The sequence below is a fragment of the Vidua chalybeata genome, chromosome 23 (assembly GCF_026979565.1).
Source record: "Vidua chalybeata isolate OUT-0048 chromosome 23, bVidCha1 merged haplotype, whole genome shotgun sequence".
Lineage (NCBI taxonomy): Eukaryota > Metazoa > Chordata > Aves > Passeriformes > Viduidae > Vidua > Vidua chalybeata.
The window spans coordinates 3,933,998-3,956,383 of record NC_071552.1 but is presented as its reverse complement, the minus strand read 5'-3'; the positions used below and the strand labels follow the sequence as shown (position 1 = coordinate 3,956,383).

Here is a 22,386-nt window from a genome sequence, read left to right as displayed (position 1 = left end):
TGTAGCCCAGAGCCAATGTGGATGGCGCTGAGCGAGGCAGAGCTGCAGACAGCTATTCAGCCATAATTAGTAATTATTATTATTGTTTACACTGTGATCTGCATCCGGCAGGCTCAGCCAGGGAACGGCTTCCAGTGGGCCAGCCCTGCTCCAGGGCTCACCTGCAGCCACTGCCTGCATGTGGCTGCTTTCCTTTTTAAAAAAAAAGGGAAAAAACCCATCAGAGTCATACAGTGGTTTCCTGTAGGGAAAAAAAAAAAAAAAAAAAATATATATATATATATATATATATATAAAAAACCAGACCCAAGCAACCAGTGGGAAATTTTATCAATGTCTTCAGGCCAGGCTGGGGTGATGGGACTGGGACAATCTTTGGTTTTCAGTGGTTCAAACTCTGTCTCAAGGAGGATTGTTTGGAAGAAGGTTCAGATGAGGACCCAGATGAGGGTGCAGCCCAGAGCACACTGGTACTCTTTGTTATTTCTGTTCTGGAAGAGCCCAGAGGCCTTGATCAGCATCCACACAGCCAAACCCTGAGCTGGGGAGCACAAATCTCCTCCAGCAGTGACGGGCACAGGTGTGGCTGCAGTGGGGTGAAAGGGGAGAGTGAGGCAGGGCTGAAAGTGGCCACCAGGCCCAGCTGACAGTGCTTCTCCCACCTGTCCCCTGTCCTTTCCCAGCTCCCCAGGCTGATGCCTCAGGTGCCCTGAACAGGAACAGACAGGAAAGATGGACAGGGACTTTTTACATGAATGTTAATGATGCCTCAGGTTTTGGCTTTTCTATTTTTCAGATTCTGTGCTGCTTCAGTGTGTGGGTCTGGGCTTCACGTATGCTGAGCTCTCTGCACAGAGCAGGGAGACAAAACAATTCCTGCTCCAGCTGGGCACCAAGGACAAATGATCCAAAGCTCAGGCCCAGGAGCACAAACAGCGTGGGCTGGAGAGAGAAAAACAAGCAGGATGGGAGTGCATGGGCTAAAGCTGGAATGGGACAATGAACTGCAAGGTGCAAATGGAGCAGAGCTGATCCCAGTGAGAGCCCCCGGGAGCGCTCGTGCATTTTGGGACCATTTTGGTTCCTCTTGGGTGCAGCCCTGGCTGGGCTCTGGTGCTGCCCAAGGTGGATCCATGGAGGAGATCCTTGGAATAAATCCCTGCTTTATTCTGTAGCTCTGCCCAGCTCTGCTCTAGCTCAGCCTTCTCAAGGCACCAAGGCATCTCCCCAGACCCTCTGGAGCTGGGCCAATCTCAGCCTGCCAACGGGACTTCTCCCTCCCCACGTCCTGTCAGGCTGCATCTCCATAAACCCCAGAGCCCAGGTTTCTCTCTTTATTTATCTACCTGTTGACTCTTTTTCCAGCCTCTCTGGACAGGCAGGAGCAGGAGACAGGAGCAGCTGCTGTGGCATGCACTGAATGCCAACGAGCTCGGCGGGATGCGCGCCGAGGAAAGGTCCCTTTGTAAACACGCCTGGTGATCAAAGGGCTGATGCTTGCTGATATTTTCAACATTAATAATCTCCCAGCTGCCTCCCTCGATTCTCTGTCTGCCTATTTACCTCTCCTTCATGGTACACAGAGTGGCAGAGCTTAAAATAATCGGCTGGCTGGAGGGAAGGGAGGTGGTTGGGTGCAGGAATTCACCTGAAGGAAAAAAAATGTATTGTCATTGCACAGAAAAGCATCAAATATGTATCAAAAAATCTTTGTATTGTCATATAATACTCCTGGCACAGACTCAGAGGCATCTAGAGATGTGTGCTTGCATACAAAAATGATGTACATTCACAGTCCAGGTACTGCACGTGTCCCTGTGCCACTCCTCCTCTGCTGCCCACCACGCAGAGATAGATGGAGTCAGGGAATCGAAACCTAAGTGGTTCATCAATAAAACAGGAAAATTGCTGCCCAAAATGAACGCCCATGCAAGGTGCTCCCAGCAGAAGGCAGAGAGCTGGCTATTTTTGTGATGGTTTGTCTGTTTGCTGAAGAGCAGCGAGAAGGAAGCCAGGAGAGGAGCTAAGCAGAGGCAGGAACAGCTCCAGCAGCAGCGCTCTGAATGACAGCAAAGGGAGAATATTTGGGCCAAGTGCTGGCTGAGACAGAGCCGAAGATGCAAGGAGAGGAGATGTTTTGCATGGCTTGGCTCCTGCTGTGCTCTGTGGAGCAGGACCTGGAACGTTCTGTCAATCACGGGGACGGCGTCAAAGCATCCCGGCTCAGTGGCCAGTGCCTGCTCCTCGTGGATGCCCTTTTGCTCAAGGAGAAAGCTTTCATCAGAGCTGGTTATAAACCCTGCATGCACTGGGAAATGTCATCTGGCACTGGAAGCCAGCCAGCAGCAGCGTGGCAAGCAGCAGACCCCAGAGCAGCACTCTGCCAGTCCAGCAGGGGAAATATTCCACATCTGGCTGGGACTGTGGGGATGGTTTAAAATCAGGGGGAAGAATCAGGCAGAGCACAGCAAACTCTCAGGCGAGCCTTGTCCCAGCTGAGCTCTGTGCTGGCTATCTAAACCCAGCCTTTAATTCCCAGGATTCCAGCACCTCCTGTGGGAAACCACGGGACTGCCCAGGATGTTCTGAGTCCCTGGGTGTCCCTGGGTGTCCCTGGGTGTCCCCTGTCCCTTTGTGCAGCTGCTTCACTGGGAACTGTTGGGACAATCTCTCTCCCCACCATCAGCCACTCAAGCTACACCTGCAGCCAGGCTCTCCAAAGCACAGGGGAGTCAGAAATACCAGAATCAAGGTCCATTTTTAATCCATTATAGCCCGAAAATGCTGCAAAAATAGGACTAACACTGAGTTGCCAGCAAGGGTGGAAATTTATCACTACAAATATTTTGCTTTCCTTCTCCGTGGTACTTAAGGGCTTTCTAAACTCAAAGGTCAGCGAGAAACTGCTGAGAGGAATCACAATCAGAGAAAATATTTCCAAAGGGGGAAGAGTCTTTCTGCAGGAAACACATGCCCAGACTGCCAAGGAAGCGTGGCCGTGGCTCTGCATCATCCCAGGGCTGTGCTGTGTGCTGGGAACGTGCACTCCCTTTCCAGATTCCATTTTAGCTGCATTTCCTGCCCTAACCCGCTGAGAATTCCAGGCTGTCTAAATGCCTGCCTTATCACCACATCCCCAATATATGCAAAGTAGGGTGATATTATCTCTTGCTGGAATGTTGCATTGTGTTGCTGGAGCTGCACTTTAGCAGCCTCCTGCTGCTGCAAGTTGGGATTTCACTTCCTTTCCTCCCTCCCCGCACAAATAAACTCATTAAAAATATATATATTTAAATATAGCAGGTGTCATGCTGGGGCATCAGGAGCAGGACTTTAATTCCTGATCCACGAGGATATGGGCATTTCAGAAATGACTCCAAAAGCTTCTTCCTTCTGGTGCTTAGTTAGAAGAAGACCACAGACAAGCAGGATAGATTCACCATCAGTCCTTCAGCACTGCGGGCTGCAGAAGTGGCAAAGCTCGGGCCAGTGGTCCTGGAATTTCTCCCTGTGCTGAAGACAAGGCTAGAAGAGCTCAGAATTATCCTGCCCAAGTGAGAAATCCTTCAGCATCCTGCCCACAACACCAGCTGCCCCTGGCGATCGCAGGACGGATTTTTTGGTTTTTTTCTGCCTTAGCAGAGGTTGTTCATTGAGAACCCCCACGGCTCTGATCGGTGACAAAACCTCCTCCAAGGCTGGCAGAAAGAGGGAGAGAGGGGAGTGTGAAATGCAAACATCTGCTGGAAGGAAAGGAAAGGAAAGGAAAGGAAAGGAAAGGAAAGGAAAGGAAAGGAAAGGAAAGGAAAGGAAAGGAAAGGAAAGGAAAGGAAAGGAAAGGAAAGGAAAGGAAAGGAAAGGAAAGGAAAGGAAAGGAAAGGAAAGGAAAGGAAAGGAAAGGAAAGGAAAGGAAAGGAAAGGAAAGGAAAGGAAAGGAAAGGAAAGGAAAGGAAAGGAAAGGAAAGGAAAGGAAAGGAAAGGAAAGGAAAGGAAAGGAAAAGCTGCTGGCAGCAGTCACTGGAAGATGTTTAAAGCACAGAAAAGCAGGGGAGCTTGCTTGGGAACTATTCTAGTGAGATTTTTTTTTTAAGATGGTTTTAGACCTCTGACTAACAGAGCAGGGTCTGAGATGTGATAAACCTGCAGGACCATGGAGAAAAGGCAGAGGCAGCATCTCCCTGGCCCTCGGTGCTCCCCCTGCAGATGACAGAGGAGCCAGGCTCTTTGTGCATTGCATTTTTCAATATGGCAATGTTTACAGAAATATGAAATTTCCCAGTGGCCAAGTGCACAGAGGCACACGGGCTGGGAGGACAAAAGGCAGCTGGAGCCCTGTGCACACTCATCTTTCACTGGGGCATGTGTTCAGTGAATACAACAGGCTCCAAAGAGACCCCTCCTCACCCACCTGGCAGCAGCACCTCACCGTGAGGGTGTGAGCACTTGGGAGTGCATAAAATAAAATAGTGGGGGAAGGGAGTGAGGAAAGAGCAGCACATTTATGATGGAGACAGGTAAATAATTGCTTTTTTAAATGCATCATTTACTGTGGGATTCACTACTAGATAAAATAGAGGTCTAGGGGATTCTGAAAGGAACTGATGTAAATGCTGAGTGTGGCCTAAGCTACTGTAAAAGGTGAAGGATTAGAGGGAATCACACAGAATTCACAGAATTTAGAGAATCACAGAATCACCAGGCTGGAAGAGACCTTCAGGATCATCGAGTCCATCCCAGCCCCAGCACCTCAACTCAACCCTGGCACCCAGTGCCACATCCAGGCTTTGTTAAACACACCCAGGGATGGTGACTGCACCACCTCCCCGGGCAGAACATTCCAGAACTTTATCACCCTTTCTGTAAAAAAACTTTTCCTAATATCCAACCTGTATTTCCCTTGGCTTGAGGCTGTATCCTCTGGTTCTGTCAGTTCCTGGAGAAAGAGCCCAGCCCCAGCTGAGCACAGCCACCTCTCAGGGAGTTTAGAGAGTGACAAGGTCACCCCTGAGTCTCCTTTTCTCCAGGCTGAGCGCCCCCAGCTCCCTCAGCCGTTCCTCACAGGGTTTGTGCTCCCAGCCCCTCAGCCTTGGAGAAGATCCTGGAAGATCCCTCTTTCCAGGCACTGAGGTAGGACTGAGCCCCTTCCGAGGGATTTGGACACTGCTCCTCCTGCCGCTCCTGTGCCCGGCGGGGAGGTGCTAATGAGGAACCCAATTAGCATTGAAGGACCCGTTAGGGCTGGGTCCAAGAGCTCCTGCTGCTCCTCTGGCTGCCAGGGGCCTCCTGATCCTGCTGTGGGGCACAGCCAGAGTCACCTCAGCCAGTGTCACCTCAGCCGATGTCACCTCAGCCAGTGTCACCTCAGCCAGAGTCACCTCAGCCAGTGTCACCTCAGCCGATGTCACCTCAGCCAGTGTCACCTCAGCCAGTGTCACCTCAGCCGATGTCACCTCAGCCAATGTCACCTCAGCCAGTGTCACCTCAGCCAATGTCACCTCAGCCAGAGTCACCTCAGCCAGTGTCACCTCAGCCGATGTCACCTCAGCCAGAGTCACCTCAGCCAGAGTCACCTCAGCCAGAGTCACCTCAGCCAGAGTCACCTCAGCCGATGTCACCTCAGCCAGTGTCACCTCAGCCGGTGTCACCTCAGCCAGAGTCACCTCAGCCAGAGTCACCTCAGCCGATGTCACCTCCCACACGGGGCAGCAGGGATGTCCCCCCAGCCAGCCAGGCTGGAGCAGGAGGGCTGGGGACACACAGCACGGGGCTGGATCCCTCCAGGATCACAGAGAGAAAGAATCTGGGGATATCCTGAGCTGGGAGGGATCATTGAGCCAGCTCCTGGCCCTGCACAGACACCCCAAATCCCACCCTGAGCATCCCTGGCAGCGCTGTCCAACCCCTCCTGCAGCTCTGGCAGCCTCGGCGCCGTGCCCATCCCCTGGGCAGTGCCCAGCACCCTCTGACAGCAAAAGTCAAAAGCCCTTGCAAGAGCATTAAGATGGGCAGATAAGAAAGCAGCTCTTCATCAGAAACTCCCAGCTGTGCCCATAGTTCTGGGCTAGGGGCACCCCTGCTATGGGATTTCTGCAATTTTTATAAGGTTAACAAATTAGCATCTCTAACAAACCTTGGCCAATTAGAAGAGCAGTTAATTAGGTATTTTTTCCCCCTGGGTACTGCCCCATTTGAGTCGGTCCAGGGCTTCTTTGCCCCATTTCTTCTTGTGTCTTCTCAGATTCTGATTGGAAAACAAAATGTTCTTCTTGAAAATAAGACCAAGCAGCATTTCAGGAATGTGTTAGAAGGTTAACTTATTGCTCTAAAATCCAAGAGAAAGGGCAGGAGGAATACCAGGAGCTGTATAACCACCTATTAATAGTCTACAAAGCTACAAATATAGGAAAAATTTATAAAAGCTGAATTTTTTAAGCACTGGGGGAATAACCTTCTCCTAATATCCAACCTGACCCTCCCCTGACACAGCTGCAGCCACTCCCTCAGTTATCCAACAGAATGGTCATGGCACAAACCAGCACAAAGTTCTGGAGCAAAGGAGCAGAATAAAAACAGCCTCAGTTCCCTGAGATTTCATTTTAATTGCAGAAAAACAGTAGGAAACAAAAAAAAAAAGTGCACTGTGATAATCAGATTATTTATCTTTTCAGATCTTTTTTTCAGCCAGCAAGCAAATAATTAGACTTTTGCACAGAACCAGTAAGAGAAAATGATATATCCCTGTCCTGCTTGGGTGAATAAAATGTGCCCTGAAATAGCTGCAGTCTCACAGCCATGGCTCATGGATATCAGGAATACTGGTCAGGGTTAAATCTCTCTTTCTTTTCAATTATTTTTTCATAAATTAAAGCCAAATGACAATAAATCATGCTATAAAAATTAAAATGTCATTTGCTTTTATCAGAACTAAAATTAAGCTGTACACACACTGCAGATGTAACAAAGAGGAAGAGGAAAAGGGAAAAAAAACGATGATAATGGGTTTTTCATATACTTCAGTGCAGTTGAGATGAGTCACGAGGTCTGCATCTGGAACTGGGTCACAGGACTTTTTCAGACTCAATGTTCTGGTCTAGACAATTAAAAATTAGCCCAAACTGAGACTTCTTAGAGGCTCCTCAGACCCTGAGGAAGGGCAGGACAAACTTGCCTCCCCTGCTCCCAGCTCTGTGAGGAATTTCACAATCTGCTTGCAGTTACATACTGATAAAATTTAGTGCACTGATAAAAATGGAATTGAAAAGACTGAACTGTTTACTCCTTCCTTCCTTCCTTCTTTCCTTTCCTTTCCTTTCCTTTCCTTTCCCTTTCCTTTCCTTTCCTTTCCTTCCTTTCCTTTCCTTTCCTTTCCTTTCCTTTCCTTCCTTTCCTTTCCTTTCCTTTCCTTCCTTTCCTTTCCTTTCCTTTCCTTCCTTTCCTTTCCTTTCCTTTCCTTTCCTTTCCTTTCCTTTCCTTCCTTTCCTTTCCTTCCTTTCCTTTCCTTTCCTTTCCTTTCCTTTCCTTTCCTTTCCTTTCCTTTCCTTTCCCTTCCCTTCCTTTCCTTTCCTTTCCTTTCCTTTCCTTCCTTTCCTTTCCTTCCCTCCTTCCCTCCTTCCTTCCCTCCTTCCCTCCTTCCTTCCCTCCTTCCTTCCCTCCTTCCTTCCTTCCTTCCTTCCTTCCTTCCTTCCTTCCTTCCTTCCTTCCTTCCTTCCTTCCTTCCTTCCTTCCTTCCTTCCTTCCTTCCTTCCTTCCTTCCTTCCTTCCTTCCTTCCTTCCTTCCTTCCTTCCTTCCTTCCTTCCTTCCTTCCTTCCTTCCTTCCTTCCTTTCCTTCCTTCCTTCCCTCCTTCCTTCCCTTCCTTCCTTCCTTCCTTCCTTCCTCCTTCCTTCCTTCCTTCCTTCCCTCCCTCCCTTCTCCTTTCCCTTCCTCTTTTTGATCTTCCCACACCTTTCCCCTCGAGGCCAAGCTGAAGTTGGTGGCACTGATTTGGGGACAGGTGACTGGGGAGTGTTGACAACCAACCCACACGATTCTTCTGCACCAAACTTAACTAAGCAGACCACAAAGGCCTTGAGCTGGGCTCAGTCCTGGCCCTGTGACAGCGTTACCAACCCCAGAAGAACCCTGGGGTTAGTCCAGGATCAGAGCATCACAAGGCTGCCCTGGCAGGTCTCTCTTTGCAGTGTAAATTTTGAATATCCCCCCAAGAGCAGTGCCTGGCAAAGTCCAGCACGCTTCAGGCTGCTCAGAACCCCAATTATTTTATTCACCAACCTCTCCTCCTCCCACATTCCGAAGCCTACAAGAGAAGGAGCTATTTCAACCCTAAAGAGGGCTATTTCAACCCTAAAAGGGCCTACCCTTTCTCTTGGATTTTAGAGTAATAAGTTAACCTTCTAACACATTCCTGAAATACTGCTTGGTCTTATTTTCAAGAAGAACATTTTGTTTTCCAATCAGAATCTGAGAAGACACAAGAAGAAATGGGGCAAAGAAGAAATGGGGCAAAGAAGCCCTGGACCAACTCAAATGGGGCAGTGTCCAGGGGGAAAAATTGCAATGGCATTTGTGTTTTCCCAGGGCATGAAGGAACATCCCGTTGCCTGGAGGAGGTGGTGTAGTCAGTGAGAGGAAACAGGGACAGCAAATTGCATCTGCAGGCTCCAAAGTGGGCAGAAGATGTGGCTGCTCATTATCCCAGCAGAGCTGAGCTGCCTGAATCCTCTGCCTGCCTCTGCCCTGCACAGCAATATCAGGAGAAAGAATGATGAAAACATAATGGGAAAGCAATGAAATATGACCAAAGTCTTGTAATGATGAAATATAATGACTCGTAATGAAGCAGAGGTGGGAGAAAAAATAAGCTCAATTCTTGTGAAACACAAATAAGAGACAGGAAGGGGGGAATGAGGGAGAGGAGAAAGGAAGCAGCAGCTGGAAATGACTTTTAACTTTTCCACTTAATGTTTTAAAACCAAAAAGCAATTACTGACAGGCTGGCATTGCCTTTCTGCACATTAATTTCCTATTATGAATAAAATTAATGAGTTTAGCAATCTCCTGGTCCTCACAGAGTTGTGCTCTCCATTATTGGTGTTAATAATCCGCCAGGGACTCTGACTCCAAAACTCGCTGCCACGGCCTGCTTTAGTGAAGCTAAAAAAAAAGAAAACAGAGATAAGGTGAGGATGGAGATTCCAAGAAATGGAAAGTGATAAGGGGCTTGGGCAGAGTGAAGAGTGAAGGTCATTCTTTATTCACTGACCCCTGTGGTTACAACCAGTGGGACCTGATGAGGGGAATTCTTGTACTTTTGTCCCAGTGGAACTCAGGAACCAAGGTCAAACCATCCCTAATCTTGCTTGGTGGATTTAGAGCTCCAGAGCTCAGCTTGAGCCCTATTCCCAACCTTTCCTGCCCCAGGGCTCTTGGCAGATGAAGCTCTCACCTCCTGGCACACCACGGAGCTGTACCCCCACCAAAGGTGGCTCCTTGCATACCAAGGCACCACTCCGAGCTGCCATCAGCTTTTCTGGGTCAGTTTGTGCTCCCAACCTTCACCAAAGGCTGCAGAATTCCAAGAACAGAGCCCCTGGAGTGGCAATCACTGCCTGACAGGGAAATGCAGGAAGCTGGGAGGGGACACAGCTGACCTGGCTGAAGGATGGGGAGCACTGAAGGGATTCCTTGGTCTGCTTTGCTTGATTAAACTGTTTTTATCTCAACCAACAGGAGTTTTACCATCAGATTCTCCTCCCTGGCTGGGCTCTGTGCTCCCAGCCTAACCCACAGCAGAAGGTGGCTTCAGCCCCATCACGAGGCCATTGCTGTGAGCAAAACCAGCTCATCCCAGTCAGAACACAGCAGATTGCTCCTGGAGAGCAGCCCCTGATGCACTTCACTCCTAAAGGGCCAGCTTAGCCCAGATGGCAGCAATGATGTGTTTGCTGTGCCCAGAGCACTCATGTGAGACATTCCTGCCCCAGCCAGGAGTCTCTGGGACAGGCACAGGCTACAGGCTTGAGCACTCAGACCTACAAACGTGCCCACAGCTCTCCAGGGCAAGGGCTTTGCATCACACATCTGGGGAGCAGCTCACAGCTGCAGGGTCCTCTATTCAATACAATTTCACTTGCAGCCTCCTCTCCAAACCTTGGGCAGGGTGAAGATCTGAACAGCCTGAGCCTGTCTGGCTGCATGACTGAACAAGGACTGGGCTTTCTAAATATCCTCAGAACAAGACTTTTAACCCAATTTTAACATTAGCAGCACGGCACTGTCCTTAAATCCCATGTGCTCACCATGGAGATGTTTACCTCTGTGAAGTGAACAAGCACAGCACAGATCCTTCATGGATCACAGCACAGAAACACATTTTCTTTACAATCCCTTCTGGGCAGAGGACTCCTGATATAAAAACCCTGAGTTCACCAGGCAGTGGCAGGTTTAAGTCACCTCCTTTGTCCTCTCTGCACATTAGCATTTAAAACCTACAATAAAGAGGCTGAGAGGGCAACTTCATTAAAAACATGTTTTATATTTGTTTGAGATCTGGATATTGCACTTTCTGCACAGATTTAAACACCACTGATGCTCTCAAACACTTTTTTTTTTTTTTCCAGACAAATTGTCTTCTTCCCTCAGCTCTGTTATTTCCTAATGGCATGGAAATTTCACAGCCTCCCAGATGCCAGACTCCCAAATGTCACCTTCTCCAAGCTGGAGAAAACCAGGTCCCAACCCTGAATAAATCCAGACAGGCACTGACTGGTAGCAGTGGTGAAATGCCATGAGCTGAGTTTGCTGAGGATCAATCCCAGTGTGAACAGAGAGGTCTCTACAGCCAGAAATTCCCACTTCCACTCCATTGTTTTTGCTGGAAATGGGAGCAATTTCTCAGCTGCAGAGCCCAGAGTGGGAGGTTTGAGGCATCCTGGTGGTCCAAGGTGTGGAGTGAGCGTTTGTTCCCCTCCTGCAGAGGCTTTCAGCTGCCACGCCACCACTTTTCATCAGCTCTGATCTATTGATGAAAGCATTTAAAGCTCACAAAGCCTGAATTTCCATGGACATCTCTGCTGGAAAATGTCTTTTCCTTGCCCCCTGGGAAGCAGAGTGCTCGAACAGGAGGCAAGATGAGAGTTGGGTCTCATCCATGGAAAATCACAATTCAAATCCCAGTGACGAGGAATGCTCTACTTTGCCCAGAAAAATATCCCAGGGAGGATTCCAGGACATCCCAGCTGCTGCACAGGGTGGATCATGCCAGGGGCTGTAGCTCCCTCTGGTATTGCTGCTCCTCCTTTAGAGTCCCTCTGCAAAGAACCAACAGACAGCAAAAAAAAATATTGCATCAAACGCACCAAAATATCCATTTAAAGCTTTGGCTGCACAGAGGAAATAAACATGAAAATAAAATGGAAATACCAAAAAGTGGGGAGAGGAGTAAGGAAGCCTCCCATCAGCAGCACACTCTTGTTCTTTTCCATTTCTAGAGGTCAAATGCTACTTTTATTCCTGAAAATGCCATAAAGTGCCAGCCACAAGAAGCTTTTAGTACAGCCAGGGTTTCAGACAGGATGCCAGAATTTGACTTTTCTGCTAGAGAGACACTCAGTATTTAATCGTGTGCAACAAAAGTTTGTCCCAAGTGTTCTTGTGCCCTGTGATTCTGGACTGAATTTCATGGAAATAAGGAATTCAAAGCAATTTGCATGTTTGTCTTTCTTAGGGTCAGCCCAAAAATCTCAAACGATGATAAATTAATACAGAAGATTCTGCTGTGCTCATCAGGGGAGGTTTGAAACGTTGCAAACCAAAGCAAAATTAACTCTATCCCCTAGAAATCATTACCATCCTCGGGAGCTCTCTTTCCACCCAACCCAAGTTAAAAGAGAGGAATTCTGTACTTCTGAGGAGAGCCTGAGTTTGGAAAATGGGGATTTCAACTCCAAGGAAAATGTGGAAGGAGTTTTAGTGCCCAGGTGCTGCTCCTGTGAACGGGCCCGGTGCCTTTTTTTAGAAAAAGAGCCCTGGTTTTCTCTCCTTCTGTAGCTTCCTTACACTTGAGGGGCTGAGATTTGGTCTAACTGCAATTTACTGCAATTTTAAACCCTATTACCCCCTCAGCATGGTGCTGTATAAACCCAAGGCAGGGCTTTTAATTTTCCAGACAAAGGTATTATTTGAGCTCCTTTCATGGCCTAATTATTACTTAGCAAATATCATGTTGTGATGAGCATTTGTGGATAATTCTCAGATAATACCTAATTATATGGTTAATACTCATAATGATGGGAAAGCCTCAAATATTCAGAGTCCAGATTTTTTAGACTATCTCAGAACTCCTTATATTTCAAAGCACTTGTAAGTTGAGGATTTATGTTGGGGTTTTTTGGCTTTTTTTTTTTACTATTTCTAGCATGTAAAACAGCTTCTGCTACAATTTCTCCCACTGCGTACTGGAATTTGGATTCACAGGTAGGCTTGACAGCTTTGAACTTCTGAGTGACCTGACATAGCTCTAAACCTGATTAACTCACCAGATAGCCTGAGCCTGGGGATAATTTATGTGGCTGAACAGGCAGACCTTTCAGGGAATGTACTCCCAGGGAAAATGGTCTCTGCTAAATGGACAGCCAGGCTTGACTCCACTGAAATTCCTAATTTTCAAAAGCACATAATGGCACAGGCAGGGCACGAAGAGAAATGGCTGCTGGGGAGAATTCAGTTCTGTTTCTCCCAGTCCTCGTGGATTTATTTCTGTTCCTGCTGTGGGCACTTCCCTGCAGAACGCCCAGGGTGTGGCTGCCCCATCCCTGGCAGTGCCCAAGGCTGGGTTGGATGGAGCTCTCAGCATCCTGGGCTAGGGGAAGGTGTCCCTGCCCAGGGCAGGGGGTTGGAATTGATCTTTAGGGTCCCTCCCACCCCAAACCAGGCTGGGATTGTGTGAAGAGCTGCACAGAGCCCAGCCCCAAACACAAACGTGTTTCCTGGAGCAAAGCTGAGCTCTGACCTCCATTCATTAAAGCCCCTCCGTGTGACATTCACATTCTCTGGACAGACAGACACAATTCTGTCTCTCAGGATTGCACAGAGAGGAGAAGAGAAAACAATCTTTATCTCTGCTCCTTGGTTTTGCCCATGTGGAATGTGGTGTGGAGATTGTTCACCTGCAGGGATTGCTGGGCTGGATTCTGGTGAAGGTTGTTTGGGGTCAGTGACCAGTGGGATCCAGCTGTGCCTCGGGCTCTCAGCAGAGTCACGAGTTTGAGTTAGATAGGTAAGTAAGAAATAAATATATAGAATAAAATAGTATCTCTTTAAATAGTATATTAATGGAATATAGTATAGTTTTAATGTAATATAGTATATTATAGTATTGTAATATAGTATAGTAGTATAGTATTGTAATATAGTATATATTTTAGTATAGTATTGTAAAATAGTATACATTAATGGAATATAGTATAGTTTCAATAAAGCTGTCCTTCAGCCTTCTGATCTGGAGCAGACATCAGCATTTCTTCCCTGAATCGGGGTCCACCACATTTTTACTATACCCCTGCCATCCCGGGCAGCCCCAAATGCAGTTTGGTTTTATCAGGTAACAAACAAGCTCTTGCCCTCCTGGGCTGGAATGTGAGTCAATGCCTCTCCCAGCAGAGACTGGAGACACAATGATGAATTCACTGCTGGCTGCCTGGGTGAATGGCTACATAAATACAGGAGAAATGGTGCCTCGACAAGGCAATCAGACCCTGCAATCTGGGCAGACAGGGAAACACAGAGATACCTGCAGAAAGTGAGGATTGTCAGGGCTGCTCTGAACGGAGCAAAAGTGCTGACAGGGACCAGCAGCGAGTGTTAAAGGGAGAACAAAAGATGTTCAGAGCAGCCCTGTAGCTCTCTTCAAACCCTGGCAATGTGACTGCAGCTAAATCCCTGTGTTTTATCATTATTAGTGAGCCTAATCTGGTGAACACAAAGAAATGGGCAAGGCCAAAGCTGGTTTTGTCACCTCCTGGTGTGGCCTTGTGCAAGTGTCAGGGAAAGTGGGAGAATGCAGTTGAAGCACACAATTTGTGTCTGGAAAGGCCTTGGTTCCACTGGCAGCACCACCTTCGACTCCAGCAAGTGGCTGCCTATGTCTCAGCCTTGATTTACCCCTGGAAAATGAGTTTAAGAGACTTCTTCATGAAGTAGTCTCAATTAATTAGCATTTGTAAAACTGCTCTGAGATTCCCAGATGAAAGCCTGGCCTGGAATGGCAAATTGCTAATGATAATTAATAGTTGTTCATGGTCTCTTTACAGAATTTCAAATTATTTTCTGAGGGGGAGTAAGTAGGGATGGAGGCTCTCAAGGCAGAGATCACTAAAAAGCCCCAGGACAGCCATACCTTGCTGCCTGCTCCTCCTCCCTTCCTTCCCAGGATGAACGGGGAGAGCTGTGAGCAGAGGAAGAGGAGGTGATGAAGGCTCCTGGGTTCACCACAGGTCCTTGCTGGGGCAGGGCAGTGAGGCAGGAGGGGATGAGCAGGGCTGTTCCACTTCCCCCTCAAATGGATGCAAAGGCAGCCCTAATTAAACAGATGTTCTTAATAATGCTTTGACAACTGTCCCTGCTTTAATTTGCTTCACAGTAAAGATTAATATAACAACACAACACTGCTTTACAAGGGGAGAAAAGGGAGCTGAGCTAATAAAAGGCAGAGGCTTACATGGTACATTATTGCTTTTCTTTCTGCTTGTCTAGCGAATATTTACCTCCTCTGGGAGCAGTTTTCATATTTATTTGATCTCTCCTCCCAGCTAAAGCTGACTTTGTGGTACATTGCAACAGGATTAATGCCAGGGCCAAGGTGCACAGGCATGTCAGGGGTCTCTGTGGGGATTCTCCAGCCTCAGGGAAGGTCCCAGTGGTGCTGGAGCCAGCAGAGCTGTGAAACACCAGCAGGAGATGAATTCCAGGCTCATGTAACAGGAAACTCCTGAAGCAGCACCAGGAAGATTGGAGATGGATTTCAGGTTGATCCTTGGACCAAAGCAGGAGTTTTTCCATGCTGGCAGGACAAGCATGTCCTACCAGCACTCAGAATTTTTCTGATTCTTAGCCCTGATTTCAGGCAACTACTTTTCATCCTAGCTTTGGAGCTGTGGCTATTTCTGTCCATTGCCTCCAGTGAGCCAGAGCCCCAGATGTCCAAGCAGTAAATGGAAAGAATCACACAACAGCCTCATAAACTTGAAGGATGTGGCAGGAACAACCAAGTTAGGACACTGGTCCACACCCTGGCTGGAAAACAGGAGATAGCCAACATTATCTCACACAGGTCTGGAACTGGGATAAGACTGGAAAATTAAAGCTGCCTTCCCGTGGCTCTAATAAAGTCCAAGGAGTGTGGATGTGACAGTCTGGTCAGTGAGAGAGAAAGCTAGATCAGTTTTCCCATGAATTGGTCTGGGAAGCTTTAGGGAGGTGGAGAGAAACAATGATAGCCAAATATTAACACAACCTGGAGGTGGTGTTCGTAATAAATTGCTTTCTTCATAAAGAGGGTAATATATAATTATTCACATAATTAGCTAATCATGTGAAAAGTGTTGATTAAATGACCAATCAGGTCCACATGTGGTGAACCAAGGTATAAAAAGGAATTAGTTTCTAATAAAATTGTTATTAGCCTTCTGAAAATGCACGGAGTGTGTCACTCACTTATCTGTGGAATTTCTGACTCAGAGGTGGCACAAGGAGAAGAGCTGGGCAGAGCCTCTCGGGTCAAGGAGGGCAGGGTGGGCAGAATGCAGGCATCCAGATTTGCAGTTCTGCAGGTCGCCTGCAAGAAGAGACTGGCCTAGTGCTCTTGTCCTACAGGTTTCAGCTCACTGCAGTAAGATCAGAAATCATCACAGCTGGACACAAATTCTCTCTCTGGCACACCCAGAGAGGGAATTCCTGAGCTCCTGGGAAGGCGTCAGGGCTTCTGTGCTCGCACTTAATTCCCAGATCTGCACTGAGTTAGCTCAACATGAGAGCAGCTGGGCTTCCTTTCCTCTGTGTGCTGTGTCAGACTGTCACATCACCTCTTCTGACCATCCCAAGCAAGCACTCAAACCCCAGGGGATGTGGAGCACCCAAATCTCCATCCAGCATCACATCCCCACCTCGAGACACAGCGTGACACAGTCCTGGGGCAGGATATTAAATAGAAACGCCCAAGTTGCTCTTCACTTTGATAACAATTCAGAGCAGGCTTGTGAAATATTAAATCATCCTTGGCTGAGCAACGTTCGTGTTTGCCCAGTTTGAATTACACAGCAAGAAAGAAACCAAGCTCTTCCAAGAAGGAGAGCTGTCTCCAGGATCCACAGGTGATTTTAGATCTTTTTGTGTTCAGGGCATTCAAAAAAGAACCTTTCCACAAACAGGAACAGACTGTTCCACTTCTAAAAATAAATTCATGCCTGAATATTCTTCTAATATTCTGTGTGGGCCAAGAGCCTGGCCATGAGAAGAGAGAGGGAAAGCCCCCCTGGATGAATTATCATCCATATCCAGGTTTTTTGAGGGAGCCTGGTTTTGCTGCCCAGTGCCTGCACTGAAACAGCCTGGAGAGATGATTTGGCACCTCTGCAAGTCCTGCCTGTCACTGCTGCCTGTGCTCTTCCACGTCAGCTGCTTCCCCAAGCTGCTTCCTGCCTCTGGAGCTCCTCCTGGCAGGTTTTACTCTGGGCACAGCCTGGGGCAGGCTTAGCTTGAGCTGAGCTTAGCCACGGCCCTGGGTACAGCTCTGCACCTCCAAATCAGACAGGAGCAGGACGTGGAAGTGTCTGTGTCACAGAGCTTTGCTCCCACACTTTGTTACCTACTGTTCATCCATTTCATATTTGGGAGCTCTATTTGTTGTGCAATTAGTGGAGCCGTTTGTGGTGCAGAAGCCCTCAGACAATAAACTAAAGGAAAGAGCAGGAGCTGGCAGCTGTATGCATTGCCCTTTGTTGGGATTAATGAGCCTTGTTTGCTTTCTGCCTTTTTCCAGCTCTCTGAAATGTCACACATCACCCAGAGTGCCTGACCAAAATCACATCATCAACCTCACCCCATATCCACCCCCTACCTACACCTGGCTGTCTGCATCTCCATCCTGACTTTTCACCCCAAAATCCTTTCCACTGCTGGCCCTTGGAATGGAATCTCAAAACATTTTCCACGCTGGGCACTGCAATTGAACTCAATTTGAGGGGCAATGATCACCAGTACCATGATTAGACCCAGAGCATTGCTGGAGCTGCTACCCCTGATGGGTCAGCAGCACACAAACATCCACCACAGCTGGAATTGTGTGCAGGACAAAGCTCTGCAGGCCTCTGCAGCTGAGATGTTGCCTTGGTCCCTGCTCTCAGACAGGGACAAGGCTGTGTGTGCCTGCTGGAATCACCAGGGATGCACTGATGGATGCTCCAGCCTTGCTCCAACCTCACACAGCTCCAGGCTCCCTGCTCATCCATCCCATCACTCCCCACCAGCAGCATCTTCAGTTGTCCCTTTCCAGAGTCTAAACTTGTCCCAGCTCTGATGTCCTGGGCACAGTGAGGAAGAGGAGCTTGAAACAACCATCCTGACCCTGCTGAGAGCAAGGGTTAGTCCAGGACTGCAGGAACAGCTGAATTATTTAATTGCTCCCTAAAACAGGTGGCTGAGGTGGTCTCTGGACAGCAACAACCCTGGCCAGAGCTCATTATTTGTGCCCTTGCTAGGGGTGCCAAAGAGGGACTCTGAGGTTAATGACAGAATGTCCATGTCCCTTCCCCTTCACTGACGATTTTTCCAGCTCCAAACCTCCCCCTCTCACTGCAGCCGGGCTGAGTCAGAGCCTGCAGGAATCCAAGCCCTTGTGGGGGCTGAATCACAGCCTCCCACATCCCCAGCACCCAGAGCTCTCAGCCAGCGCTGGGAGCAGAGCTCTGGGAGCTTCACCAGGGCCTCCATGGGTGGGAAGGCTTGAAGCAGCTCCTCAGCCCTTTTTTAGCAACATTTTAATTCCTGTCTCTCTCCAGACAATTGTTTCTCTGTGTGGGCTGGCTCCTTCAAAGCTCTCCTGCTCGTGTCCTGTCAGAGGGGTGGTGGCCCTTTAGTGCAGCTCAGCCCCACGGGGATCCGTCCTGGCAGCCCTGCTGTCCCCAGGGATGCTCCAGGTGCCCTGAAAGGGAACAGACAGGGAAGATGGAGGGACTTTTTACATGAATGTTAATGATGCCTCAGGTTTTAGGTTTTATATTTTTCAGGTTCTGTGCTGCTTTAGTGTGTGGGTCTGGGGTTCATATTATGGGATGGTGAGCTCTGTGCACAGAGCAGGGAGACAAAACAATTCCTGCTCCAGCTGGGCACCAAGGACAAATGATCCAAAGCTCAGGCCCAGGAGCACAAACAGCGTGGGCTGGAGAGAGAAAAACAAGCAGGATGGGAGTGCCTGGGCTAAAGCTGGAATGGGACAATGAACTGCAAGGTGCAAATGGAGCAGAGCTGATCCCAGTGAGAGCCCCGGGAGCGCTCGTGCATTTTGGGACCATTTTGGTTCATTTGGGTGCAGCCCTGGCTGGGCTCTGGTGCTGCCCAAGGTGGATCCATGGAGGAGATCCTTTGAATAAATCCCTGCTTTATTCTGTAGCTCTGCCCAGCTCTGCTCTAGGCCAGCCTGCACAAGGCATCATGTCAGGGCAAGGGAGGATGGTTTCAACCTGGCAGAGAGCAGGCTTGGATTGGATATTAGGGAAAAATTGTTCCCTGTGAGGGTGGTAAGGCCCTGGCACAGAGAAAATGTGGCTGCCCCATCCCTGGGAGTGCCCAAGGCCAGTTTGGAGCACCTGGGATAGTGGAATTTGCCCCTACCCAGATGAATTTTAAGGTCCCTTCCAACCCAAACCAGTCTGGGACTGTGCAGTCACTCCCAGCCTGTGCTTTACATGTGAAATGAGGTTTCACATTATCAGCCTGGCTGAGCATTCCAGCAGGGAAGAGGCAAGGGCAAACCTGTCCCTCCTCAGGGAGCCTCACAACCAAAGGAAAAACCCCCAGAAATACCCAGCCATGTGTTCTAACTCTGCTGAGAGGTACTGGTAATGAACAGTCATGTCTCTAAGTTAATCAAGGGCCTCAAAGAGTTTTATAAGGATAAATAAATCCAATTCCTCTAATCCCAGGAAGATCCCCCAGCCACACAGTGTCACACTGGGCTGTTTCTCTTGTCCACATGCAAGTCCCTTCCAGCATCTCCAGGTGTGGGATCACAGTGGTCAGTGTGAAATTCACTCAGCATTTTTAACTGAAATTGAGTTGCTGGCCGGTCTAACAGAGTTGTGCAGAGCACTGCTTCCAGCTCAGCATTATTCAATTAGCCCATTTTGCTGATTGCCATCTGGGTCACTGTTGTCAGGGTTACAGCTGGCTCGGCTCCCACCCAGAGATCACATTTGAAAATACACCTGGGGACAGGAGGATATTAAAAAATAACAGACCTTCAGTGTAACACGATTTCCAAACATTCCCACAGCTGCTCGGCTGATCCTGGAGTGAAGTTCAGCTCATTAATTTAGAGCACCTCAAGTAAAGTTAAAATAAAAACGTGTTTTCCGTGATCTCTGCACGGGCAGTGGGTGTGGGAAGCAGAGAGGGGGGCCTGGACAATTTCACCTGTCTGTAGTGAATTATATGCTAAAATTCACACAGATCTAACAATCCTGAGGGACTGTGTGTGCCTGTGCAAGGCTGACTGTGGAAATAACACGTCTGGAAGATCTGTGGGTGAGAAAAGGAAAAGGAAAAGGAAAGGAAAAGGAAAGGAAAAGGAAAAGGAAGGGGAAGGAAGGGAAGGAAGGAGGAAGGAAGGAAGGAAGGAAGGAAGGAAGGAAGGAAGGAAGGAAGGAAGGAAGGAAGGAAGGAAGGAAGGAAGGAAGGAAGGAAGGAAGGAAGGAAGGAAGGAAGGAAGGAAGGAAGGAAGGAAGGAAGGAAGGAAGGAAGGAAGGAAGGAAGGAAGGAAGGAAGGAAGGAAGGAAGGAAGGAAGGAAGGAAGGAAGGAAGGAAGGAAGGAAGGAAGGAAGGAAGGAAGGAAGGAAGGAAGGAAGGAAGGAAGGAAGGAAGGAAGGAAGGAAGGAAGGAAGGAAGGAAGGAAGGAAGGAAGGAAGGAAGGAAGGAAGGAAGGAAGGAAGGAAGGAAGGAAGGAAGGAAGGAAGGAAGGAAGGAAGGAAGGAAGGAAGGAAGGAAGGAAGGAAGGAAGGAAAGGAAAGAAAGAAAGAAAGAAAGAAGAAAGAAAGAAAGAAAGAAAGAAAGAGTTATATTTTGAATATTACTGCTTGTAAACTTGGCATTGTGTGTCTGACTCCAGCAGGACAGCACTGCCCACAACAGCCTGGGTGTTGGAAGGATTTAACCTGCAAAATTCACTTTGTAAAACTGTAAAAATTAATGTGAGTGCAACAAGACGAGACAAGAAAGAGTGAAGTGGCTCCTGTGAATTTGGGATCGTGTGAGTGTGCCGAGGTGGCACTGGGCACTGGTGGAGCAGCAGCTCGAGGAGGTCAGTCTGGGACAAGGCAGTTGCAAAAATAGGCTCATCAGGAGGCCACTGACCCCAGCTGTGGCTGCAGCCCCGAGGATCCCGAGTCACAGGGGCACCAGGGGCTGCAGCTGAACCCACATCAGCCTCAGCCTGCGGCCACAGTGCACAGGGCAGCAGTGCTGTGAGCACTGACACTGCTGCACTCCAGAGACAGAGGCAACTTCCAGACAGGCTGCTGGTTTGCTAAAAAAGCCTAAGTCCTCATTTCCACTGAGTTTACCACGGGCCTGAAGTTCCTGAGGTCTGAGCAAAGCCATCAGCACAGCTGGAGGGCAGCACAGGCAGGGACACCTTGGAGAGGTGGGTGGGCAGCCAGGGCTGAGCTGCTGAGCTGGGAGAAAGGCAATTGCTCTAAACAAACGCTTAATGGGATGGTGGAAACTGGCCCCTATTTCACTTCCAAGGAGAGATCCAGCCAGATCCTCACTGCCCTAGGAGAGAACATCCTTCACTGCCTGCAGAGGCCTGAGCCAAAGACATAATTGGAGCTACAGCAGGAATAATAAATGCCAATTAGGTGGCATTTTCCCAAGCAGCCAGTGCTGCCTGGCTGTGTTTGGAACCAATTTTCACTACGACTGAACTGGACAAACACAGACCATGTGTGAACTATCCCGTTAATTAATTCCTCTTGTGCCCTTCTTCCCTGGCTAGAACAGAATAGAATAGAATAGAATAGAATAGAATAGAATAGAATAGAATAGAATAGAATAGAATTTCACACCCCAGGCAAAACTGGTCCCGTGCATTTAATCTATGGGGTCAGGACAAAATTCCAGCTGATGTGGCAGCCCCGTTGTCACTGGGGACCAATCATACAGAGGAATGACCCAGCAGCATTCCAGGAGTCAGCAATGCTTCCAGGAGGAATTTCAAGGACATGTCCCTGCAGATGGGTGCTCCAGCTCCTGGGAACCTGTCTGCAGAGGGATAATCCAGTTTCCCAACAGCTCTGTGCCACAGAGGCAGCAGAATTCGCTGGGGAATGGCCCAGAGGTCAGCCCAGCCTCTGTGTGATCTCTCCCTCCTGCACAAAAACTGAAATCACTGAACCCAGCACTGCGAATTCCACCTTGGGTGCAGTGTGACAGCCTGTAAGGATGCTGCTCCACGGGCTGAGATGGGAAGTGGAAGGAGCTGTAAGTCCTGCACACCCACGGGGAGCACGGACAGGAACAACATCAGCCTGAAAAGGGGAACTCACTGGTACTCACACAGCCAGGCTGGTATCTGAGGGGTGCCAGGGACTGCCCCCACCCTCTGTGACCATCCCCTGTGCCAGGGACTGACCCTTCGTGACCATCCCCTGTGCCAGGGACTGACCCTCTGTGACCATCCCCTGTGCCAGGGACTGACCCTCTGTGACCATCCCCTGTGCCAGGGACTGACCCCACCCTCTGTGACCATCCCCTGTGCCAGGGACTGACCCTTTGTGACCATCCCCTGTGCCAGGGACTGACCCCACCCTCTGTGACCATCCCCTGTGCCAGGGACTGACCCTTTGTGACCACCCCCTGTGCCAGGGACTGACCCTTTGTGACCACCCCCTGTGCCAGGGACTGACCCTCTGTGACCACCCCCTGTGCCAGGGACTGACCCTTTGTGACCATCCCCTGTGCCAGGGACTGACCCTTTGTGACCATCCCCTGTGCCAGGGAGTGACCCTCTGTGACCATCCCCTGTGCCAGGGACTGACCCCACTCTCACCATCCCCCTGTGACCCCACCCTCTGTGACCATCCCCCTATGCCAAGGACCTGATTAGAGGCACTCAATC

The 22,386-nt window shown here is 49.0% G+C and overlaps 1 long non-coding RNA gene across 1 annotated transcript; it reads right to left on the bottom strand.

The window, feature by feature from the left end:
• Positions 1-21,345: 21,345 nt before the first annotated feature.
• Positions 21,346-21,979, bottom strand: LOC128799263 (uncharacterized). Its single transcript, XR_008434688.1, has 2 exons — positions 21,825-21,979; positions 21,346-21,530 (listed from the first exon to the last, which is right to left on the bottom strand). It is a non-coding gene; the product is annotated as an uncharacterized LOC128799263 (long non-coding RNA).
• Between the last annotated feature and the right edge of the window lie 407 nt (positions 21,980-22,386).